Genomic DNA, 24,670 nt, shown 5'->3' on the forward strand with positions numbered 1-24,670 from the left:
GGCTGCCCAAAAGTTGTCCACATCTCACTCTGTCTGCAAAGCAGCCTGCGCATGGTCACTAGAAGCTTGAGAAGGGTGGAGGCTTCATTCTCTGTGACAAGACGAGGCAGAATTAGAACACTTAAAAGAAAGATGCAACTATGAAATAGTAGGAGTTGACGAGGGGGTCGATTATTAGAACATAGAATGTTTTAAGGCAGGAATGCATGAAAATTATAATGATTAACGTTACTAACCTTGGTCATATGAGTCAAAATGGCAGGAACAACCTTTTGCACTCAAACTAACAAGTTGCTTTGTTTCAAGAAGAAATAGTCAGCCAACGGAAATTTGGAGTAAGATAGTGGATAGCTTCGAGAGGAGAGTAGGCTGTCACGCGCTGATAACACCAAGATAGTCATACATTCCTTTTACAAAAACTAAGAAACAACCCTTTCCTCCTGTAAACGTCTTCCAATCCTACTAATTGTTTTCCCCAGTCAGGGACAGACACTGGCCTTGGGAGGAAGAGAGCTGCCAGGCGCTAAGGAATAATACGCAAGTTGCTCTGTATCAGAAGCCCCGGTTATCTTTGAAACGGAGAAGTTTGGCGCCACTCATACAACAACAACAACAAAATTACATTTATAGAGCGCCTTTCACGCCAGGAGGATGTCCCAAAGCGCTGATCAGTCAGATGTCGGGGCCCGAGCATGGGGGAGGGGTGATTTAGGGGTGAGGTAAGGCTGAGGGTGGGAGGGCAACCAAAGGCACGGTCGAGGAGAAGGGTCTTGAGACTGGCCTTGAAGGAGGCAAGGAATGAAGCGAGGCGAAGGGACCGTGGAATGGAGTTCCAGAGTGTGGGGGTAGAGAGGCTGAAAGCCCGGCCACCGATGGTACAGGGCAAACACGATTGGTCAAATAAGCAACACGGGCAAAGCCTGAGTACGTGGCAGGCCTCTGATTGGGGGAACTAAGGGAAGAACCCTTAGGCCATACGGTATAACTAACCTATCATTAAGCAACCCAGGCAGCAGATGCAGCCAAGTGAAGACGTGCAGGGGCCGATACCATTTACTGCTCCAGAATCAGTATATATGTTTGTTACTATCTGTTTTGTATGTATTATCCTAATCAATAAATCTCTATTACACCTTTATTGGATTGTCGGGCATTATTCAGATCTCAGGATCGGAAATCCCAACATGATATAGAGAGTCGATGCTTCCTCCCTGTAGGACCGGATAATATCGGTTTAACTGTATCTATTGTGTCAGTTGGAGCTTGTATAACTTAATTAATATTCTTTGGATACATATGGATGACTTTTGGGCAGCCTTCCAAAGCCTGTTTGTGTCTCAGCCTTGAGATAGGCAGGTGTCTGAGGCTGTAGCCTTTTCTTTCTGAGGTCCATAGTTTGCTAATTCCTGTTTAAAGCTTTTGGAGCGTAGTGAAGGATAGAATGAAAATTGGTGGTGATGCTCCTTCTTCCCCCCACCACCGCCACCTCACTCCCACCCTCACTGACAAATAGCCTTTTGACGTTCGCTGTCTAAGATCACTGAATGAGATTACGCATTTACGTGAGATACTGTATTTTATTCCACTTGAACTAAAGGTTATTCCTAATTGAGAACACAAGAGACTGAGGTGTCACTTAGTCTTAGCCTTTTTTCTTAATACGTAAGGCCACGAAGAATGATACATAATCCTGAATTCAATCTTAAATTGGAAGCTGTTTGTCCACACCAATTTTTGGGTATCAAGGAAAACTCCTTACAAAATTAAAACTGAATTCAAGACTTATCCAATATTCTGCACCGAAAGTCTGATTTTAAGCCTCAGAGCATGAGGTATTTCAGGCCTCTAATTTCAACCATCTCATTAATTCCCAAAGCATAAAGAATTTGCTGTGCTGTGGTTCCAGTGAATTTTCTTTGAAAAATCAAAATGATGGTCAAGGTTATTTCTTTTGAACTTAGGTGACAGAAGCCAATTTGAAGGACATTTTGATGAAGTAAACAGGATAAACTATTTCCACTGGTTGGTGATCAGCATACATTGTTGTTTTGGTCAACTGAGTGACAGACAGAAACCCATTGCCTTCCTTAAAAGTATCCAAACCAAATTCAGAGTTCCACATATGTGTGGAAGTTTCCCTTTGTTTCGAGTGGAATGCACACTGTCCCCCCGTAAGGACAAACCTTGTCAAAGAATCAAAGGGAGAGGTTAGGTGAATTTCTTTTATTCAGAGGATGATTAGGACATGAAACACTCTGATCAAAAGTCATGGTTGGCGCACAATCACATCATTGAAATGTTTTTCAAAGGATTCACTGTAAATAAATAATTCAATAATAATAATCCTTGCATTTGGTGTAGCACCTTTCATGTGGGCGCAACATTTTTACTGTAAAGTGTAGTGACTGTATTTTGTAGGTGAACATGACAGCCAATTTGCACACAGCACTGTTTTACACACAGCTAAGGGATAAATGATCAATATTTTGCCTTCGGGACTCTTATTTGGCGAACCAGTCTAAAACCTTGGCGTCAGATTCAATCCTCAATTCACCTTCTTTTTCACATTCAGTCCTTGACTTGGACCACTTTTCTTTATTTGCCATAATTTATACTGTGAAGCACTCTGAGACATTAGCCAGTGTGAAAGATGCTATATCAATGGAAGCTGTTGCCGTTCTTGGCCAAGATACTGGAAGGAGCTCTGTTCTTTTTCAGAATAATTAGATCCTTATCATAACCTGAGCAGGCGGGTGGGAACCATGATTTAACATCTCAGTCCAAAACTTTACAGATTAAGATGGATTAGAAATTAAGTAAATGTGACTTAGCTAAATGTGGCAGCTAATCTGTACTGGCAAAGTGAAACAAACAAACTAACGATGAGATCAGTGGCCAATTAATTTAAATTTGTTGTAAATTGCGATTAGAATGAAATAAATAAAACAAGATAATTGGGAGAAAAAACTCACCTCTGAAATTACAGGAGGGAAAGGGAGGAGTGCAGGGGGATCCCTTGAAGTCCACCTGAATCACAAGATGGAATGTGAATAATGACTCAACCAAAAAACGGAATGATAAAGGATATCAGTATTTATTTCTCACAGTGGTGGCAAACTGCACCAGTATTATGACCGCTTCCTGTGCTGTGAACTTCCTATGATTTCTACACGTAAGCGTCAATTAGGTGAGCGAACCAAATTGATACAACCAAATTGTTTAAAAAAAACTATCAAATGGGAGCCACAACAGGAACTCCCAAAATACCCACATGCCTGATTCACACATTCAGATCTTAACCATATTCACACAGCCAGTTCATTACAAAGCTCTGTGAACTGAAAACTAGTTGAGCAATAAAAGCTGAAATACCCAAGGTGTTTCACCACAGTAACCACAGTAACCTTCAGCTTGTAATGTTTCTGTCAGAGCTACGGTTTCGTTGAGCCATTTAAAGAGTTTGCTCACTACTCTCAGTGGATTTCGAACCTCCCTGGTGATACCAGGAGAGTTGGCATTCTCCTAGGTATGCAAAGATTTCCCAGCTGAAAACATTCAGGGGTTTCCATTAAATTTTGATGGGAACTCATAGGTATCTTTTGTCACTGCATCCCTACCCTTGGTAAAAAGTGGGTACGCCGAGTTTCTTAATCAGGACTAAGTAAAGCACTTTGTGGGACAATTTATCCTCTATCTGGGGCCATGGCCGACTGTTCTCTCAGAACAACACACCTGCATGAAATGCCCAGCACTGACTGAGAGCAATTGATACCCCCAGAGAAGCTTCACAGACCTTCCCCTAGCACTGGAAACAGGGCTCTTAGTGTCTGTTACTTTGGCTCATTTCGTAACACTCCACATTTCTGGGATAGCAAGTTGTTAACCTTTGTCTCTCGCCAACACCTGTACATTTCTCCTCAACCTTTCCGGGCTCTCTCTTAACCAACTTATTGAATGCGTCGGGTTTCATCCTCAGTTTTCCGCCGCTGTTAAGAACTATGAGATGCTACCCCATGTGAAGGTTACTATAAAAATGCAAGTTGTTGTTGCCACTCCAGTACTGTAGTGGGGGAGTGTTGCATTGCTAGAGGTGTCATCTTTTGGAGGAGTCATTAAATTAAGTCCGATACGTCTGTTATACCTGTTATAATTATTCAAAAAATGAAGTGAGTTCCTCCCAACACTCTGGCCAAAACTCTCCAGAATAATTCATCATTGACCCTCATGGCTATTTGTGGGATGTTGTACTACCAATTGCTGCGAAACTTACCTACAGAAATAATCAATACATTTGATAATAATTACCCGTGAAGGACTCTGAGACATTCTGATATGATAGGAATTCAAATTCTGTATTTTTGCTTCATTTGTAAAACAAAGTTCTCACTTCTATCTTTACTGTTTCCCTTACTTAAAGTCACACAGATAAGAAGCTGGTACTTTCAAACTGATCCAACTCAGTTTTACATTCAGCAGTGCAATTGAGCTTAACCATTGTGTTCTGTGATACTGAGCCATTCAATCCAGGAAGATCCCAGATCAATCCTTATTCTAAACCGACCAAGCAGATCTCAGCAACAATGGCGGTATTACAAGTGGCTTCAGTTCCTCTGAGCTAGGGAGAGAAAACTCCAACTGCAATCCTACCCCAGACATCAAATTCCACCTGCTTTTTGCTTTAAGACCATTGTATTACAATTCAGAGAATGCAGAATTTTGGCCCTGGAGGGGGTGCAGAGCAGATTCACTGGAATGATACCAGGGCTTAAATGGTTAAATTGCAAAGACAGGTTAGATAAACTTGATCTGTACTCCCTTGAGATTGGAAGGTTGAGGGGTGATCTAATTGAAGTGTTCAAAATGATAAAGGGATTCAATAGGGTAACTACAGAGAAACTATTTTCTCTGAAGGGGGAATCCAGAACAGGGGGGCATAATCTTAAAATTAGAGCTGGGCCATTTAGGAGTGAAATCAGGAAGCATTTTTTCACACAAAGGGTAGTGGAAATCTGGAACTCTCTCCCCCAAAAGGTTGTGGATGCTGGATTCTTTAAAATTTTCAAGACTGTGGTGGATATATTTTATTAGGTAAGGGTATCAAGGGATATGGGACAAAGGCATATAATTGGTGTTGAGGTACAGATCAGCCAGATCTAATAGAATGGCAGAATGGCCTACTCCTGTTCTTATGTCCTATGATCTTGATTTCAAGATCCTCATCCTCACCTACAAGGCCATTCACGGCCTTGCTCCCTCCTACCTCTCCAACCTACTATCCCCCTACCTACCTGCCCGTACCCTCCGTTCCTCTGGCTCCGGTCTGCTCCACGTCCCCCGCCCCAACCGCCCTACCATCGGTGGTCGGGCCTTCAGCCTCTCAGCCCCGAGGCTCTGGAACTCTATCCCCAGTGCCTTCGCCGCCTCCTCCCTCTCCTGCTTCAAGGCCGGTCTCAAAACCTTTCGCCTTAACAGAGCCTTCAGCTCCCCTCTCGACTCTCTTCCCCCTCCTCGCTTCCTCCCTTCCCTCCCCTCACCCTGACCATTTCCCCCCTCCTCGCTCCCTCCCCTCCCCTGACCATTTCCCCCCATGACCCAACTGTGCAGCGCCTTGGGACGTCCTCCTGACGTGAAAGGCGCTTTATAAATGGAATCTTGTTGTTGTTGTTGTTGTATGTTCCAAATCCAGTTTTAATTTTACAGCTGGTCTTCAACAGTTCTTTTTAAGAAACACAGAAAAACTGCTTCAAAGACTGAATTTTTTAAAAATTGCCAAATTGCTTACATAATCTGAAATGCTAAGTCTTAAGGCTTTGAATTTTGGGCCTATGATTTCCATCCAATGATCTCGGCAGGAAAGTTCACATCAGGGGAGGGAGGTAGGGGCTGGAGGCTCTGCTAACACTCGCTGCCTAGGCTCACATGTGAAGGATGAACATGTGGTGAGATTCTGGAGAATGGATAGTCTTTCCCTGTGGACTGCACTCTAGCTTGAGTGTGCCTTCAGGAGAGGAGGGGGGAGAGGAGGGGAGTAAATTGGAGAGGGAAAAGCCATAGGAAAGTTACTAAAATAACAATAATCTTTGCATTTGAGATGGGACCAATCATGTCTTTGGGACTCCTCAAAGCGCTTCAAGGGATATACATAGCGATGTAATTGTGTGCATTTTGTGAGCGAATCAGCAGCCAAATTGTACACAGTGATGTCCCATGTCCCACAAACAATCATGGAGTGAATGACTAATTTTATTTGGGGGTTTGTTGGTCAAGACACAGGGATAAATTCCCTTCTTTTTGAATAGTGCAACGGGATGTATAATGTCCACCCGAACAGATAGAATGGGATCTCGGTTCAATCTCTCAACTGAAGGACAACACCGCCAATAATGCAGCACTCCCCTCGCACAGTGTCAGCACAGACTATATGAGTTCCCAGTCCCCATGTGGAGCTTGAACCCACAACCTTCTGACTCAACTGAGCTCGGCTAAGACAATGGTTTCAGTGGAGTAATACAGAACATAAACATAGAAGACCATGCGTACAAATGACCAATGTTCATTTTATATTTTGAAGAGAAGGATACTGGGTATAAACCTTTCAAATGTCTTGTTTGCCTCACTGGAAATTTCTGTGAAATGTAGTGAATTTGTATTAGTCGACAAACATGGTGGCCAATTTCTGCAGAGTAAGGTCCCAGAAGAAATTCTCTTCCCTTTTTGAATAGTGTCATTAGAACTTTAACATCCACCTGAGCAAACAAGCAGGATCTCAGTTTAAGCGCTCATTCAAATGATGACACCTCTGACAATGCAGTGTTTCCTTGGAACTGTCAGTGTCAGCCTAAACTAGCTCAAATTCCTGATGTGGGGATTCAATCCACAATCGTCTGACAAAGAAACTCAGCCAAGAAGTCCAGCAATAATATAAAGGCTATACACATCTTCCACTTCTGAATGAATGTGCACAGACAGTAACGCACTGCAATACAATTGAGTTTCTTTGTTCCTGGTTTCCATATTTCAATTTGGGATGTAAATGCTGCAAATGTCAGGGTATTTTTCCAGCAATCTTTCCCCTCCTCCTTTCCTCAAGACATTTTGCTCCTTTTTCAGTTCCACAGCTGCTGGGAATCCTCTAATAACTTGCCCAAGTCGGCTGAATGTTATAGTGCCTTGAAAGTGATCACAAGATTGGTTTGGAAGAAGAAGGTCCTTCGGCTCAGCTGATCTCATTGTTCCAGAATACCAAGCCTACTTGTTCCCCTATCACAGCATCAAGCTGCTTTTAACTGAGTTCAGTGTACCCTTCTACTGGGCAACCTACTCCAATCTGACTAAAGAAAAACTTTCTGGTGTCTGTTCTGAAATTGCCCTTGATATCTTTCAACCTGTCTACTGTCTTGGTGCTTCCTAAAGTGCTGTTCTGGGTTGACTTTTTCAATCCCATTTAAAATTTTGTAAACCTCTATGAGGTCCCCCTGAATCATCTTCTCTGAAGACTGAAGAGTTCTATTGAATGTCTATATGATGAAGACAGGGATCACAACAGAGCCTAATGCTGTGTCCACTTGATGCCTATATACCTCTCTGGACAGCAATCAGCAATGGGAACCCATATCTGATCTTCCAGTTGGTAGAACCATCATTCAATGGGTAGGGATGTAAGTCTGAGCTGTGGGCAGGTGGATGGTGGTAATGCTCTCACATTTATGCTGAGTTGTGCTTCTCACCTGGAAACTCACAAGGAGTTCCTGGCACCTGCTATTCACCTACTGAGGACTCATACTGTGGTGGTCAAATGATCAAATGGTGTCTATCATCCTGGGAGGAGGGGGTGGGAGATGGGAGAGAATTGGTTCCTCCCGACGTGAAAGGCGTTATACAAGTGTAATCTGTTATTGTTCCAAGATGACGCCTTGGCAATGAACAACAACAACAACACAGAGGATGTCCCAAGTTGCTGGATAGTGTACAGCATTTCAGACCTGAGCTGGGGTCAGGGAGGGAGAAGGTCGGGGAAGGGAAGGGGGGTGACCGATGGCATGGTTGAAGAGGAGGGTTTTGAGGCAGGACTTGAAGGAGACTAAGGAGGGGGCGAGGCGGAGTGACTGGGGGATGGAATTCCAGAGGTTGGGGCAGAGTGGCTGAAGGCTCTCCCACCAATGGTGGGGTGGGTGGGTCGGGGGACGTGGAGCAGGCCAGAGCCGTCTGAGCGGAGGGAGCGGGCGGGTTGGTAGGGGGTTAGGAGGTCGCAGAGATAGGGTGGGGCGAGGCCATGGAGGGCTTTGTAGGTGAGGACCAGGATCTTGAACTGGATCCTCTGAAGGATAGGGAGCCAGTGGAGTCGAGCGAGAGTTTGGGAGATGGGATCATGGAGTTTGGTGCGGGAGAAGAAATGTCAGAATCAAGTCAATCCTCTGTGGTGACAGTTCTGTTCTGTACTCTAAAGGCCTTGCTGATGACAGACCAGCCAGTCTGGCTCATCAGCAGGACGTGGAAGGGTAGACTGACCGCTGAGAACAGGGATGCTTCCTGCTGGGCTCCTGTTAACACTGTAAGCCAATGCCCTAAATGGTGGTGCAGAATCTATTAGAGCTTTTAAAAAGGAATCATTGTTTGAAGAGGAAAAATCTAAAAGGGTTCAGGAAAAGGGAATAGGAGTAGGATTATGTGGAATCCTGTAGAGTATTGGTTAGATCATTTGCCTCGCAAGCGAGAGGACCCAGGTTCGATTCCCGGATAGGGTGAAACCTTAGGCAAGTTTCCTTACTCCACACGCCTCTGTTTACCTAGGAGTATGTAGGAATCCCGTTGTTGGTCAATTTGCAGATTGCTTTTCCGGGGGTAACAATCCCTTCAAAAAATTGGCTGCTGCGTTTTGCCCACAAAATAGACGATTAACTTAACACTATTTCCTGTGTTTGTTGCCTGAATCGTTGGGGGGGAGGGGGAAGAGATGAGAGATTTGGTCAGTGAGGTGTCTGACACATGCAGAAACCTATCACAATGTTTAAGAGAATCCAAACCTGACTGAAAGTACCACATATGTATTGCCACCTACATGTGGAAATTTCCCTGTGTCTGGAATGGAATGCCCTATTTACCTAAATTCAGATATTATTAGTCACAGGTTGACAAAAGCCAAGGCTTGGGACCCTAGACTATGTGTTGGGGGTACTGCTGGAGTTTAACCTGCTAGAACAGCATTACTTGCACTGTCTGGCCAACCTTCCACTGCTTTTCCAGCTATGACTACCCTATCATGTAAGTCTTTGGCTTGCAGGGTTAGCAGTTCTGGAGTGGGAGGTCTGCCCCTCCAAGTCCTGCCAATGAGCCAGGCTGGTTAGTCCATTATCAACTGTGCCCTTAATAATAATAATAATAATAATCCTTGCATTTGATATAGCGCTTTTCACGTCGGGAGGACGTCCCAAAGCGCTTCACAGAATATACTGTAAAGTGAATTGACTGTATATTTGTGGGCGAACGCGGCAGCCAATTGCGCACAGCAATGTCCCACAAACAGTCGTAGATTGAAAATGACCAATTTATTATTGTTTTTGGAGGGATTATTATTAGGCTCTGTGTGGAGTAAGTTTCGCCCTGCCTGGAATTGAACTCAGGTCTCTCGCTTGCAAAGCGAGTGCTCTAACCACTGAGCTACAGGACTCCACTGCACTGCAAATCTACCTGGCTCAGGAACTGAACTAACAAGACCCCTACAGAGAGTTGACTTGATTCTAACATTCATTGTTAAGTACACTTCCTTGGAGTCAGCTCAGCCCCAAAGGAGGACTCCGCTTACCTTCCCCCAGGAATATAGTCACTATTTGCTCATTTGACACTGAACAAGGCAGGTTTCTTTCCTCACTTGGTGGATAACAGGTACCAGGATGGTGTGAAAATATTGCCATCTTCCTCCTGCAGTGCTGAGGGATGTTGCATTGTTGGAGGTGCCGTCCTTTGAATGAGGAGGTTAAACGGAGGTCCCATCTGCCTGTTCAGGTGGACGGTCAAGATCCCATGGCCCTATTTGGAATGAGAAGGGAATTTCACCCGATTTCCTTCACAACAATCCCCAAATAAAGAAAATCAGTCAATCACTTCATGACTGCTTGCAGGACATTGCTGTGCACAAATTGGCTGCCGCCGTCACCCACAAATTCACAGTCATTCTACTTCACAGTAAGCACTGTGAAGTGCTCTCCAAGATGAAAGAACTTCACAGTGTTTACTGTGAAAAGCTATGCCAAATGCAAGAACTATTATTATTATGTATCTATGTATTCATTGATCAATTAGCTCTTGGGTAGGCGGGGGGAAGTTGACAAAGGAACTCCCAGACTACACTCACTGCACTTCTGGGAAAGAAGAAAACATTTCTCAATACATTTAATAAGGAAAGTGAAACATTTTTATTCTTAAGTCAAAAACCCTTAATTTTGTGAAAAGAAGATCGAGAGAATATCTCTATTAATTTCAGCCTTCAACATTTGCAATGACTTGTCTCTGGTGACCTCTCCTCAATAGGGTCCGTCACCTATTAGAAACAGTGAGGATTGGAACCAGTAGCTGGAGAGCCAGAAAGATGAAAGGAGCAAAATACAAAATACTGCAGCTGCTGGAAATCTGAAACAAAAATATTTCCCCCCACTTTGTTTTGCATTATTAACACTTCTATTCCCCTGTTTTGTGCAATCATCCCCCACCCAAACTTTGTTTTGGAAAATTAAAACCTCTTTAACCCATCATCCCCTGTCCTCTACCTCATTTTCTCCTAAGTCTTCCTTGCCCTGCCTCCCCCCTCTCTGTTAGCTCTTAAAAGCCTCTCCCTCCCAATATGCCCCAGTTCTGACGAAGGGCCGTGAGTCCAACATTTTGACTCACTTTCTTTTCTCCATAAATGCTGCCTAACCTGCTGAGTTCCTGACCCAACCGTCCAGCGCCTTGGGATGTCCTCCCGACATGAAAGGCGCTCTATAAATGAAATCTTGCTGTTGTTGTTGTTGTTGAGTGTTCCCAGCGACTTCACATAAAAGGAGGAGATGTGCAGTACTTTGTAGCTCTGTTGTATGTTTGCGATTCATTAAATTCCAACCTGCTCTGCAGCGAGTCACTCCAGTGGGTTTGATTGAGTCTATGCATCAATACAACTCCCTGTTTTGCCCACCTGCAAATCGACCATTTTAACACAAAAAGCCAGCCAGTGCTTGGGAAGTGAGCAGGCGGGCTGTGTGCATGTGCAGTGAATAGGGTTGTCGGTGCTTCGTGAGCGAATTTGCATTATAATGAAGCGCATTATATAATGAGCTGCACTGCACAATCTGTTGTTTGTGAATTCATTTGCTTTTGTATCTCCCTCTGTGCTGTCTTTCTTAGTTTTATTGAAATGAAGGAACTTTGCTACTAAATCAGTGGGAGTGGAAAGGGTTTTAAATGGTCGCAATTTGTCCTTCCCTCTGTCTGCTCCCATTTGACATCCCGCAACCCCTCCCCTACCAACATGATTTGAACGCACAGATTTAATTTCACAGAAATATCAAACCATTATTTTCAAAAGAGCAAGTGTGATTGACTCGGGGTGGGTGGAGTGGGGTCTGAGCTGGCAAGAAGATCATGCCCTTGACAACAGAATGCCAAAATCAAGTCAACCCTCTGTGGTGGTCTCGCTATTCTGGTTCATGAACCTGGTTGGTCTGCAGTACTTCAGAGCACTGCTTCTGACAGAACAGCCAGCGTGACTTATCGGCAGAACTTGGAGGGTCAGCTTGGTCACTGGGAGCAGGTGTTCTTCCAACTCAGTTCCCATTAACCCTGCAAGCCAAAGCCCTAATGAATGGGTCTGAGCCAGCTCAACTCAGCTTCAAGGTAACCCTGTTTACCTGCCCCCAAAACAGTTACTTCATTTGACATTAATTATCTATGAAGCTCTTTGAGATGTTTCCACAAAGCAAAACCCTACAATATACAAATTATACAATTGCTTCTTCATCAAGTGCCAAGTCTCCTTTGCGAGACTTTGGCAATTCCAAGACTTAACTTTAAATTGTTTATTTGACTCCCATTCAATTGATCTCGTGGCGGAGGCTAGAGAGGCTGGCATAGATTATAGAAATACGTTTCACAGAGGATAATGGGGACATTTTCTTAGAGGTATGAGGAAATCGGGTTGATCTACATACCAATTTGTAATGGAGTCACTTTAGATCTCGTTCACAATAGACTGGCTGGCTTTATGTGAATTCATTAAAAATCTTTAACGGAAGTAACTTGAGGAGGCTGTTCAGTTAAGTTACTACTTGAAAAACATTAATTTCAGGTAAGAATCATGTGATAAAGGATCAATGGGCCTGTGATGCATGATATATAAATGCCTGTGTATTATATGTTATGGGTAAAACCAGAGGGAACTCGAGGTGCCTTTAATAATCTGATTAACAACCAATGAAAGTAATCTATTAATAATAATATATCCTCCATATGTGAAAGGCGCTATACAAATGTATAAAATAACAACTTGCATTTTTTATAATAATAATTCTTGCATTTGATATAGTGCTTTTCACGTCTTCTAGACATCTCAAAGTGCTTCACAGAATATGCTGTAAAGTGAATTGACTGTATATTTGTGGGTGAAACGCAGCCCCCAATTGTGCACAGCAGTGTCCCCCAAACAGTCGTGGATTGAAAATGACCAATTTATTATTGTTTTTGTTTTTTGGAGGGATTATTATTAGGGGTGTGGAGTAAGGAAACTTGCCCAAGGTTTCGTCCTGCCTGGAATTGAACCCAGGTGTCTCGCTTGCAAGACGAGTGCTCTAAACTACTGAGCTGCAGGACTCCATATGATACCCTTCATGTGGAGCAGTGTCTCAGAGTGCTATCTAAATGTAATATTGTGTTCTAATAATAATCCTTACTAGTACATATCATGACTTCAAAATTAAGGCTGAATTGAAGAATTTGCCAATTTTTTTGTACTTTGGTGTGTTGTTTACAAATGATAGACCCCTGATGCCACAATGTATTGAAATTTGTGCGAACCAATGATCTGAAGACAACAGTACTGGATTTACCAGTCAACAGATGAAATGTAAACTCAAATGTTTTATTCAATTGGTGACTTTTTTGTCGTTACAGTTTCTATCATTGCAGGGGCTCCAATGAATTTCACTTGGAATCAATCTCTACCAGAGAGTAATTGTGCTCAGACAGGCAGGACGAAACTTTGGGCAAGTTTCCTTATTCCACACGCAGTCGACAAACTATTGTAAGTGTCAAGTAAAAATAGAAACTGCTGGAGGTATGACAATGAGTCAAGCCCTGACACTTCAAACTATCTGCTTCTTTTAGATGCTAATTCATCTGCGATACATTCCAGTAGTTTCTGTTTCAGCTTGTATTTCCAATGTCGGGTTTTACTTTTGATCTGTTTGTAATTGCCCGGATGATAAGAAGATGGCATTGACGCGGAGCTGATTAAATGGTGTCACCCTGACAACAATCTGAATGGAACGTAACACAACATTTAAACTGTCGAGAGTCTGGAAGTGAAAAATGAAACGGAAAGTGCTGGGCAAAGTATTTAGTGATTGCTCCAGTGCCATCAGATGATCTGGATCCTACATCGACTCCTTAGTAGACGCAAGCAGCGAGAGCTGAGAGCAGACGCGAGCAGCGTGAGCTGGGGCCATGGATGAACGAGCGGGCAGAGACCGGCTTGAGGATCGAAGGTTTGGGCGACCATGGTGGGGTGAGGCAGTCCGCGAGCGGAGCAGGGCCACTTGTGAGTCCAGGCGCTGAGGCGAAATTTCAAATCTCCCACCTGGACCACGGGAAACGACCGCCGAGATCAGACGGGAGCAAGCGACTGCTGAGGCCACTGGTGGTAGAACGAGTGGTGGTTAGTGACCGATGAGGTGAAGATTCGGCTGCTTCTGGCACGGTGACACCATTTCGAAATCCCCCGCCTGAACAAAGGCTGAATCTCACTGCGTGACGTCACTGCCGGGGGCCATTTTCAAATTCTCCAGGGTAAGTATAGTGTATAATCTGCTATTCCTTCTTCTACCTCGTCCTCCCTCCTTTCCCTTCCTGTCTTTGGCACCTAAACCATGATCCCTATCCCCTCTCTGTCTCCCCCAGTGCACGGTCTCCCGTAGCCCACGGGCTGATGCTGCCCCATTGATCGCTCGCTCCTGGTCTCTGTGTGGCGGGTTTTGGCTGCCGCCCCGACCCAAGCTGCTCCCTCTGAAAATGTTCTTGCTCCAACCCTCCACACTCCGCTACTCCCACTCTGTCCTTCTCTCCCACCGCCCTCTTCACCTTCTTCTGGACCTCACCATTACCTACCTCTGCTCCACACTGGGAATCCTCCGTTAGGCCCATCGTTTCTCCCGGCGTTGATTGTCCCAGAGTAGCCACCCTAACTGCCCCATCGCTCATTCTCTCAGCACCAACCTCCTCTGAAAGGCAAACAGCCTTTCCCCCTTCCTCATCCATGCCATCTAAGCGCTCTGAAACGCTACCTTGTGTGGAGGGCGCTCTATAAGTGCAAGTTGTTGTTATTTGACTCCCGATCTGACTCCTCATATAATTCCTCATCTAACTCAGAAGGGGTCTCCCTGGAGCTGAACTGGCTCCAAGGTGACATGCCTGGCAATGTAATAATAATAATAATAATAATAATCCTTGCATTTGATATAGCGCTTTTCACGTCAGGAGGACGTTCCAAAGCGCTTCACAGAACACACTGTAAAGTGAATTGACTGTATATTTGTGGGCGAACGCGGCAGCCAATTGCGCACAGCAATGTCCCACAAACAGTCGTAGATTGAAAATGACCAATTTATTATTGTTTTTGGTTTTGGAGGGATTATTGTTAGGCTCTGTGTGGAGTAAGGAAACTTGCCCAAGGTTTCGCCCTCTGCCTGGAATTGAACTCAGGTCTCTCACTTGCAAAGCGAGTGCTCTAACCACTGAGCTACAGGACTCCACGAATGTCGGAATCGAGCCAGCCATCAGTGGCGGTCTCAGTCGTTCCTGAGCCAGGCGGGCCCAAAGTATTCCAGAGCAATACTGATAACAGCACAGCCAGCCTTGTTCATTGACAGGTCCTTGAAGGACGGACCAATCACTGGAGGCAGAGAATCATCCCAGTCAGCTCCTGTTAACCTTGCAAGCCAAAGCCCTAAAGGACCGTCCTAGCTGGACAAGCAGTGGGAAAGCTTGCCGGATAGCAACATTAATGGCAAGCTATTTGGTTAGACTCCAGCAGTACCCCCAACTAACATTCTGTCAGTGCAGTGATTTGTCTCAGTATAACAGGAACCCAACAGGATCGGACTTGGTATAAATGAGAAAATAATTCAAAATATTAAATAAGGGCGATGTCAAAATTCATTGAGAGTATTTTAACTGTCTGATGAATGGAAAGTTTACTGATGTCATGTTAAGACATTCTTTTATATTTATTTTCACATCCTGGCACCATCTGAGAATTCGATAGGTACTTAAAAATGAAAAAAATTACAGGGCTATGGGCTAAGAGTGGGACTGGTTGGTAGCTCTTTCAAAGAGCCAGCACAGGCACAATGGGCTGAATGGCCTCCTTCTGTGCTATAAGATTCTATGGTTCCTCTGCTCCAGTGGAAAAGTCACATTGAGCAAGGCTCTCTTTATGAATTTATTGTCAGTATATATTAATTTTTTAACAGTTACAAATTAATTAAGAATAAGGACTAGGAATTATATCCCACAGCAGGTTAAGGTCTCTAGGTAGGAGAATCTAGAACTAGGAGTCACAGACTTAAGATTAAAGGTCAGCCCTTTCGAACAATTCTCTACCCCAGAAGGCTGTAGATGCTCAGTCCTTGAACATATTCAAGTCTGAGACTGATAGGTTTCTAAAGGATAGAGGGTTTAAGGGATATGGGGACAAGGTGGGCAGATGGAGTTAGGTTAGAAGATCAACCATGATCTTATTGAATGGCAGGGCAGGCTTGAGGGGTCGAATGGCCTACTCCTGCTCCTAATTCCTATGTTCCTATGTTGGCTACCTCACTCTCAGCCTCCTCACCAGCTTAAAGAAACAGAATCCCATTACATCACTTTGGAGATATGTAATCAGATGAATACCAAGGATCTCCTTCACCATATGGCTCATAGTTTTAGGAACCAAGATGTAGATTTGTGGAGTCCTGTAGCTCAGTGGTTAGAGCACTCACTTTGCAAGCGAGAGACCTGAGTTCAATTCCAGGCAGAGGGCGAATCCTTGGGCAGGTTTCCTTACTCCACACGTCTAATAACAATTCCTCCAAAACCAAAAACAATAATAAATAGATCATTTTCAATCTACGACTGTTTGTGGGACATTGCTGTGCACAATTGGCTGCCGCGTTCGCCCACAAATATACAGTCAATTCACTTTACAGTGTGTTCTGTGAAGTGCTTTGGGATGTCCTCCCGACGTGAAAAGCACTATATCAAATGCAAGGATTATTATTATTATTTATTAGAATTCCGTTCCATCAACCCTCCCAACACTCACCATCAGTACCAATCAGTAAACAAAAACAGCTTTCACATATACATAATTTTCACATCTCGAAAAGTTTTATAATAACAATAAAGATCTGCAAACAGAGAAGAAGAAAACATTTTCACTTGGTCAGCCGTGTGTCTGACACTCACAGAAACCCATTACCAAGTTTACAAATATGCAAACTAGATTGATATAATTATATAGATTGATATATACTACATATAATAGTATTATTATATGTGGTACTATAAGTCTTATCAGGTTGTCAAGGCACCGCTAAACGCTTCATAGAATATACTGTTAAAGTGGTGTGACTGTATTTTATGAGCAAATGTATAAGCCAATTTGTGCACAACAATGACCCACAAACAGTAACTGAATGAGTCATCAATTTTATTTGGGGTTATTTGCCACTTCACCAGAATAATCTCCCTTCTCTTTTTGAATAGTTTCACAATGTTCGACAATGTAGCAAACTTCAGCACTGAATTGGAGTGTCAGCCGAGACTTTATAAATTCCAAGTCCCGACGTGAGGCTTGAACCCACATCCTTTTAACCAACTCCCCCCCCCAAAAAAAGGAGAGATGAAGAAAGGAGGGTGTGTAGATTGAAAGTGTTGGCCAAAGGTATAATCAAAGAAGGATTTTCAGGCAGGAAGTAAAGTCCCAAGATGAAGAGATTTGGGGGGAGCCAGTACACAGTGGCTGAAGTACAAGTGAGCGTAGAGCTGGAGGAGTTTGCAGAAATAGCAAGAGTATGAAGAGATATTCTCTTGTCTATGTGGTCACTGTTCATGTCCGAGGCTGGATAGTGTGAACGGACTATTCGAGAATGGAGGGAATCAAATTTGCGACAGCCAATGTCTACACACCTGTGCATTTTAGAGTTAGTCACTTTAGCCCGTGAGACCATTTGTCTCAAAATTCCAGATTGTGCAGAATTCTTAATTCCATTTTTAATTTGAATACCATTACTACTACTAATAATAATCCTTGCATTTGGTATTGCCTTTTCACATCAGGAGGGAGTCTCAAAGCACTTCACAGGATATACTGTAAATTGCAGAGATGGTCTGTTTGGCGGATGAATGCTGTTTCTGCATACAGTTTTCCACTCTTCCGTTTCAAATTAAGACTGAACTTAAGAATTTTCGACATTCTCCAGGATCTTTAATGTTACAACAAAATGTTCCAACAAGCTAAGACTAGGTAGCACCTTATCATGCTGTTGAGTTGTCTCAAAGTGAGTCACAGAATATACTGTAAAGTGAATTGACTGTGTATATATTTTGGGCGAATTATCCCTGGTTGCAGTTTGCTTAACAAATAATGGTATTTCTTAATAAGACATTTGAAACTATCCAATTCCTAAAACATTGAATGTGGTGAACAATGCAATATTTGATTCATTTTGCATTTCAAATTTCTTTGTTTTGAATTTCTGTACTTTTTACAGAATGAAATACTGAGAAGGCATGTGAGGAAGGATGTGGGCCAGTGCACTGGATTCATTGAAGAAATGGGTTTAGGCTGTAATGGGAAGATGGTACCGTAGGTTCAGGAAGGATAAGATCAAATTGGCCAAAATGCCTTCTTCATCCAATTCTCTCTTGTGAGGGAAGCCTGTTACTACCAGCTTGCTCGTCAAAAAACGAAAGAAGCCCTTCTCTATTCCCCTCCTACTCTGTTGTTTCCTGTGCATTTCCTCTTTCCTTTCCTCCTTCCCCTCTCCTCTTTTCCCACGCGTTTCCCTCTGCCTTACAGTTCCCTTCACCCTCACTCTCCCCTCCTCCTTAGGTCAGAATCGAAATCAGTGACGAAGAACAGCTGACTGTGAAGAAGCAGATGGTTGTGACTGCTCTCCCCGTGGATTTCTGTCCGTGATTGCAACATAATGTGACACTTTCTGCAAAGGGCAGAGTTTCCCTTGCAAGGTCTGAGCTCCTGAATAGGCTAAAGCAAAAGCATTTCACACACTTATATGTCATGGTGCCCGAGTAAGATTGCATTGCTGTGTAGCAGTGAGACAGAAGACAGTTTCAGTCTGTTATGCAACCACAGTAACTGAACAATTAGAGGGCTGATGCTCCCCAAACAAATCTGTGTGTGTCTGAGTTTGTGTGTCTGTGCCCATTTGCATCTCTATGTGTGTATTGGCGTATATGGCTCCACGTATCCGAATGTGTGCATGCCTTGTTTTTGTCTGTGTTTGCGTGTGTGTGTTGGTGTGCGTACATCTGTGTTTAAAATTCTTTATTAACCAACACTTTTATCTTGTTTCCAAGTGGCATCATAATAATAATAATAATAATAATACTTACATTTGATATAGCGCCTTATCATGTCTTTGAGACGTCTCGATGGGCAATTTCACTCTTAATTGTTTCTGTGGCAGATCAGTGGGTGCATGCATCACTGGGTATAATTCCTTATTTTGTGGCAGATCAGTGGGTGCATGCATCGCTGGGTGGAGTCCTGTAGCTCAGTGGTTAGAGCACTCACCTTGCAAGCGAGATCTGGGTTCAATTCCTGGTAGGACGAAACCTTGGGCAAGTTTCCGTCCTCCACAAACCTGATAATAATCCCTCAAGAAAAAAACAATAATAAATTGGTCACTTCAATCTACGACACTGCTGGGTGAAATTGGCTGCAGTGTTTCGCCCACCAAAAAAATACAATCAATTCACTTTACAGTATATTCTGTGAAGCGCTTTGATAGTTCTAGAAGACGTGAAAAGCGCTATATCAAATGTAAGGATTATTATTATTATTAGGACCATTAGCTGACCATAACCTGGGAACTGATGCTATAACTGGGCTCAATATGCTTGGGATGGGAATGAGGCAAGTGGCTCGATACCCTTGGGATGGAAAAGGTGTGGGGAAAGCAGTAAAGATTTCCAATTCCCTTTAATGGTGACCACTGCTTGAAGTCATGTGAGAAAACACGGCATGATTCAGATCTTCAGGATAGGGTGGGGGTAATAAACATTCCCATGCTCATAATTCAGTGCAGTAATTTGTATAGTTAACACACGGTTTGCAAACATGTTGTGTTATACCCCAAATAAAACTGAGTTCAGTCATATGGTGGCCTTTGTGACATGTTCCGCTTTATGTGACCTGAACAATAGAATCATACAATTTTATAGCCCAGAAGGAGGCCATTCAGACCCATCATGCCTGTGTCAGGCACCAAATGTGCTATACAATACAAAATTACAATACAAAAGTTACATTTGTATTTCACGTCGGGAGGACGTGCATTAGTTCCATGCCTCTACCCTTTCTCCAAGGGATATTGCATGTGTAGGTGAGATCCACAGACTCTCAGTTTGGTTTGGATACTCTTAAGCATGGTGATGGGTTTCCGCATGTGCCAGACCAAAAAAAATTTGTTCCCATACCCTCTGTAGTTTTCAACAATGACTAGTATCTCAACCAAGTGGCTGTTTTTATATGCAGCGATTTTTAACAGGATACCTCAGTAAGGATTCCGAAACACAATTGGGAACTCGTGCAGGTAACTGGAAGTGTGTCACACAGAACCCCAGGAACTCCGCTCCAAAATTAGAGCAGGTTTGAACTAAAAGAAGAGAACGCTCGTGTCAATCCAAAGCTTACTCACTTTTTAGAGATTTTCTGAGGATGTTAAAGTTAGTTAAAATTCCTTGACACTACTTAAAAAAGAAAGGAGTTTCTCTTGGCCAACAATTCTTCCAACAAAATTGGTCACTCACTTCATGGCTGTTTTTGGAACCTTGTGTGCAAAATGTCATTACACTTCACAGTAGTAACCTGTGAATAACCTTGAGATGTGTCAATGTGATAAGGTGTTATTACAATGAAAGTACCTTAATTTGGGACATTCATCTCATTTCCCCTCAATACTTCAATAACGTTCAATTATTCTCTTAGGGTATTAGACAAATGCTTGGAAACAGATTATTAAATTATTGTTAAGTGCTTCGAGATCCCGTCCGGCAGGAAGGGCGCTATATAAATGCAGGTTGTTGTTGTATTAAAAAGGGAATAGGGAATGAGCAAAACAGTGGCATTAGACTAGGCGGCTCGTGGTAAAAAACATCAGCACGGAGTCAATGAGCCAAAAGTTCTCTTTCAACATTGTGACATTCTATTCAAAGAGGATTATAAGGATTGTCACAGGGGAAAGGCAAAGCAGAAAGCTTTTCTTGTTATCGGATGAATTCATCTTTGTTGTTCTTTTCAGAAGAGGACTAAAGGACATGTGATTCTTTCCATATAGATCTTTCCCTCCTATTTCTTGTTAACAAACTGAATACAGACTCTTAAACAGGAAGTACGAGAAGTCTAGTTATTTTACCCCTCGCCCCATCAATTTTGTATCGGAAATTACTAGGAATTGGGTTTGGACCTGACTAATATACATTAACATTGAAACCGAAGGGAGCATAGAATTATAGAATCATAGAATTCTGCAGCACAGAAGAGGTCATTCGCCCCATTATGCCTGTGTCAGCTCTCTGAAGGAACTATCCAATTCGTCCCGCACCCCCATTCTTTCTCCATAGCCTTGCAATTTTTTTCTTTCCAAGTATATATCCAATTCTTGTTTGAAAGTTATTATTAAATCTGCTTCTATCATTCTTTCAGGCATTGCATTCCAGATTGTAACAACTCTGCGCGAAAAAAATTCTCCTCATCTCCCCTCTGGTTCTTTTGCCAATTATCTTAAATCGATGTCCTCTGTTTACTGACCCACTGGCCAGTGGAAACAGTTTCTTCTTACTTACTCTATAAAAATCCTGGTATTAAATCGCCCATTACACTTCCTTGCTCTAAGGAGAACAATGCTCGCTTCTCTAGTCTCTCCACATAACTGAAGTCCTTCATCCCTGATATAATTCTGGTAAATCTCCTCTGCATCCTTTCCAAAGCCTCTATTATTAAATCATAATATAATAATAATCTTTGCATTTGATATCACGCCTTATCATATCTTCAAGACATCTCAAAGCACTTCACAGAATATACTGCAAAGTAAATTGATAGATTTTGTGGCTGAAACATGCAAGGATTATCATTTTAAAACCTACCCTGTACGAATTAATAATAATTTATATTCAATCCAAGCCCTATTAGGTCTGTATGATTTTGAAGGGGAAATTATCTATTTTCTTCAGGTAAGGAATTGATCGAAAGGAGTACAGTTTTATAATTGTTAGCAGGAAAATAGGAAAGAGGTTAGAATGACTTAATTCATTGAGAACGGAGTAGAATTATTACTACAAATAGCTGTTGAAGGTTGAATTAATAGAATTGTTCAAAAGGGAACTACAAAAGACCTGAGAATAAACCATATTAAGGAATGGAAGGAAAGAACTGGAAAGTTGATTAACAAAAATAGATGATTTAGTAATAGAAGTAGCAGTGATGCAATAAATGTCTTTGTTCATCAAGGCAAAATTTCTTAGAATTACGTTATTTACACATGATATCTTATTCCTCTAAAGTAATCCTCCAGAGGGATCGTGCATTGTGTCTTATAATGAGAGATCTGAATCATGTAAATGGAGATGTATTCTGGTAAGTTACACTGAACTCTGCTCCCACACAATCCACTTCTATATCAAAGCATTTGACAATATTTTATTGTAAAGTGGAGTGACTCTGTGTTTTCTAGGTGAATCAGCAGACAATTTGCACATAACAATATCCCACAAAATGTTAATGAAGGGAATGACCAATTTTATCTGGGGGAATGTAGGTCAGGATATTGGGAGAAACTCCCTTCTCGATTGCTTCTGGAGCAAAGTTCTTTGGGTTGACATAAACAAAGCAAAACAAAATAAAAGCATAAACAAGATCCTAAATGACAGGATGTAATATTAGACTTGTACTAAGCATTGGTATAACAACTTGCCGAATTCTGAACAGTTCTGTGATCTGTACGCCAAGAAACGACGTTCCATCATAGCACAAAGTGTAACATTGGTGACTAAATAAATCTATGGACTGGGGAAGCAAAGGTAGAAGGAAAGATTTCAACTGCTGCAAATGGTTCAACTGCCATTGGGACCAGTGAAATTTACTGTTGTGCCGTCCTCTGATCCTGCATCATATTTACAGTATGCTCCTGTGGAAGATGGCAACATAGATAATCTCTGAGTTCCACAGGCAACCAAACTGAAGCTCCAGAGTATCTTCTGTTTATCTGCACTCTGGTCTGCTATACCATAGAGTCCTGCCTTAATTGCACGGGCATGAAGTCAACCCAGAAGCTCACCTCCCTCACCCACCAACATTGAATCCTCATCGCATTAGCACAAGAGCCCAGGGCAAGTCAAATTGGTTCACAGACTCAATGTAAAGTAGTTCAATTTGCATGTCAGGGAGAAGTGTGGAATCACAGGAGGGAGCAAGCTCGTACAAAGAGATTTTGGTGTGGATGCACCTGAACTAATTATAGGCAAATCAAGTGGAGCTCTGTAGCGTAGTGGTTAGAGCATTTGCCTCACAAACCAGAGGATCTCTGTTTGATTCCTGGGCAGGGTGAAATGTTAGGCAAGTTTCCTTATTCCATCTCTTTTGTTGGTCAGCCAGGTGTCTGACACATGTGGAAACCCATCACCATGCTTAAGAGTATCCAAACCAAGATAAGATTTCCATGCATCCCAGCTACACATGGAAATCCTAGAGATAGATTGTTGGAATGGAATACACACTTTCTCCCTGGAGGGACACATCCTGCTTATCTAATTCTGGGAAGTATTAGGCACAGGTTGGCAAGAGTCAAGGCTTGGGATCCCAGAGTGTGTGTTGGGGTAACTGCTGGAATCTAACCAGCTTGCCATTGATATTGCTGTCCGGCAAGCTTTTCCGTTGCTTGTCCAGCTAGGACCACCCTACATGTTAGGGCTTTGACTTGCAGAGTTAACAGGAGTTGAGTGGGATGGCTTTCTGACCCCAGTGACTGGTCTACCCTTCCAAGTGCTGCCAATAAGCCAGGCTGTGTTGTCATCAGCCGTGCCCTGGGATACTGTGGACCTGGGATAAGGAGACTCTGCTTACTCCACATACCTCTGTTTACCTCTGTTACTGTAAGTAGGAACATGGGTATTAGTCAATTGGCGGATTGCTTTTCCAGGGGTAACAATCCAATGAAAAAAAATAATAATTTGATCACTCAGTCCATGACTGTTTGTGGGACATGCATTCATATTTATATATGTATGTATAAATGACTTGGATGAAGGAATATAAAGTTCTATATCCAAGTTTGCAGAAGACACTAAGCTAGGAAGCTCAGTAAGTTGTGTAGATTGGAGTAGGAAGTTATAAAGGGACTTAGACAGGTTAAGTGAGTGGGCAAAGCTGTGGCAGATGGAGTTCAATGTAAGGAAGTGCAAGGTTGTCCATTATGGACCGAAAAAAGGTAAAGCAGAATATTTTCTTAATGGGGAGAAATTAAGAACTGTGGAGGAACAAAGGGATTTTGGTGTCCATATCCCTGGATCATGAAAGCTAGTTCCTAGGTGCAAAAAGTAATCAAAAAGGGAAATAGAGTGTTGGCCTTTTTCTCAAGGGGCCTGGAATACAAAGGGAAAGAAATGATGCTTCAGCTGTATAGAGCGTTAGTCAGACCCCATCTGGAGTACTGCGTTCATTTTGGGCACCACACCTCAGGAAAGATAAATTGGCCCTGGAGCTGATGCAGCGTGGGTTCACCAGAATGTTACCAGGTCTGATAAGGGTTAAGTTATGATGAAAGGCTATGTAAACTTGGATTGTATTCCCTTGAGTTTACAAGGTTGAGGAGTGATTTGATTGAAGTAATTAAGATGATAAAGGGATTTGATACATTAGGCTATTTCCTCTGGTGGGGGAATCCAAAACAAGGGGACATAGTCTTAAAATTGGAACCAAGCCATTTAAGAGTGAAATCAGGAAGCATTTTTTCACTTAAAGGGTGGCAGGAATATAGAATTCTCTCCCACAAAAGGCCGTGGATGCTGGATCCATCCACACTTTCAAGAGTGAGGTTGATTGAGTTTTGGTCAGTCAGGGTATTAAGGGATACGTGGGGGGGGGGGGGGGGGGGGGGGGGGGGGGGGAAAGTGGGAAATTGGAATTGAAAGGATTAGTTGA

Source organism: Callorhinchus milii, unplaced genomic scaffold, assembly GCF_018977255.1.
Source record: "Callorhinchus milii isolate IMCB2004 unplaced genomic scaffold, IMCB_Cmil_1.0 Scaffold13, whole genome shotgun sequence".
Lineage (NCBI taxonomy): Eukaryota > Metazoa > Chordata > Chondrichthyes > Chimaeriformes > Callorhinchidae > Callorhinchus > Callorhinchus milii.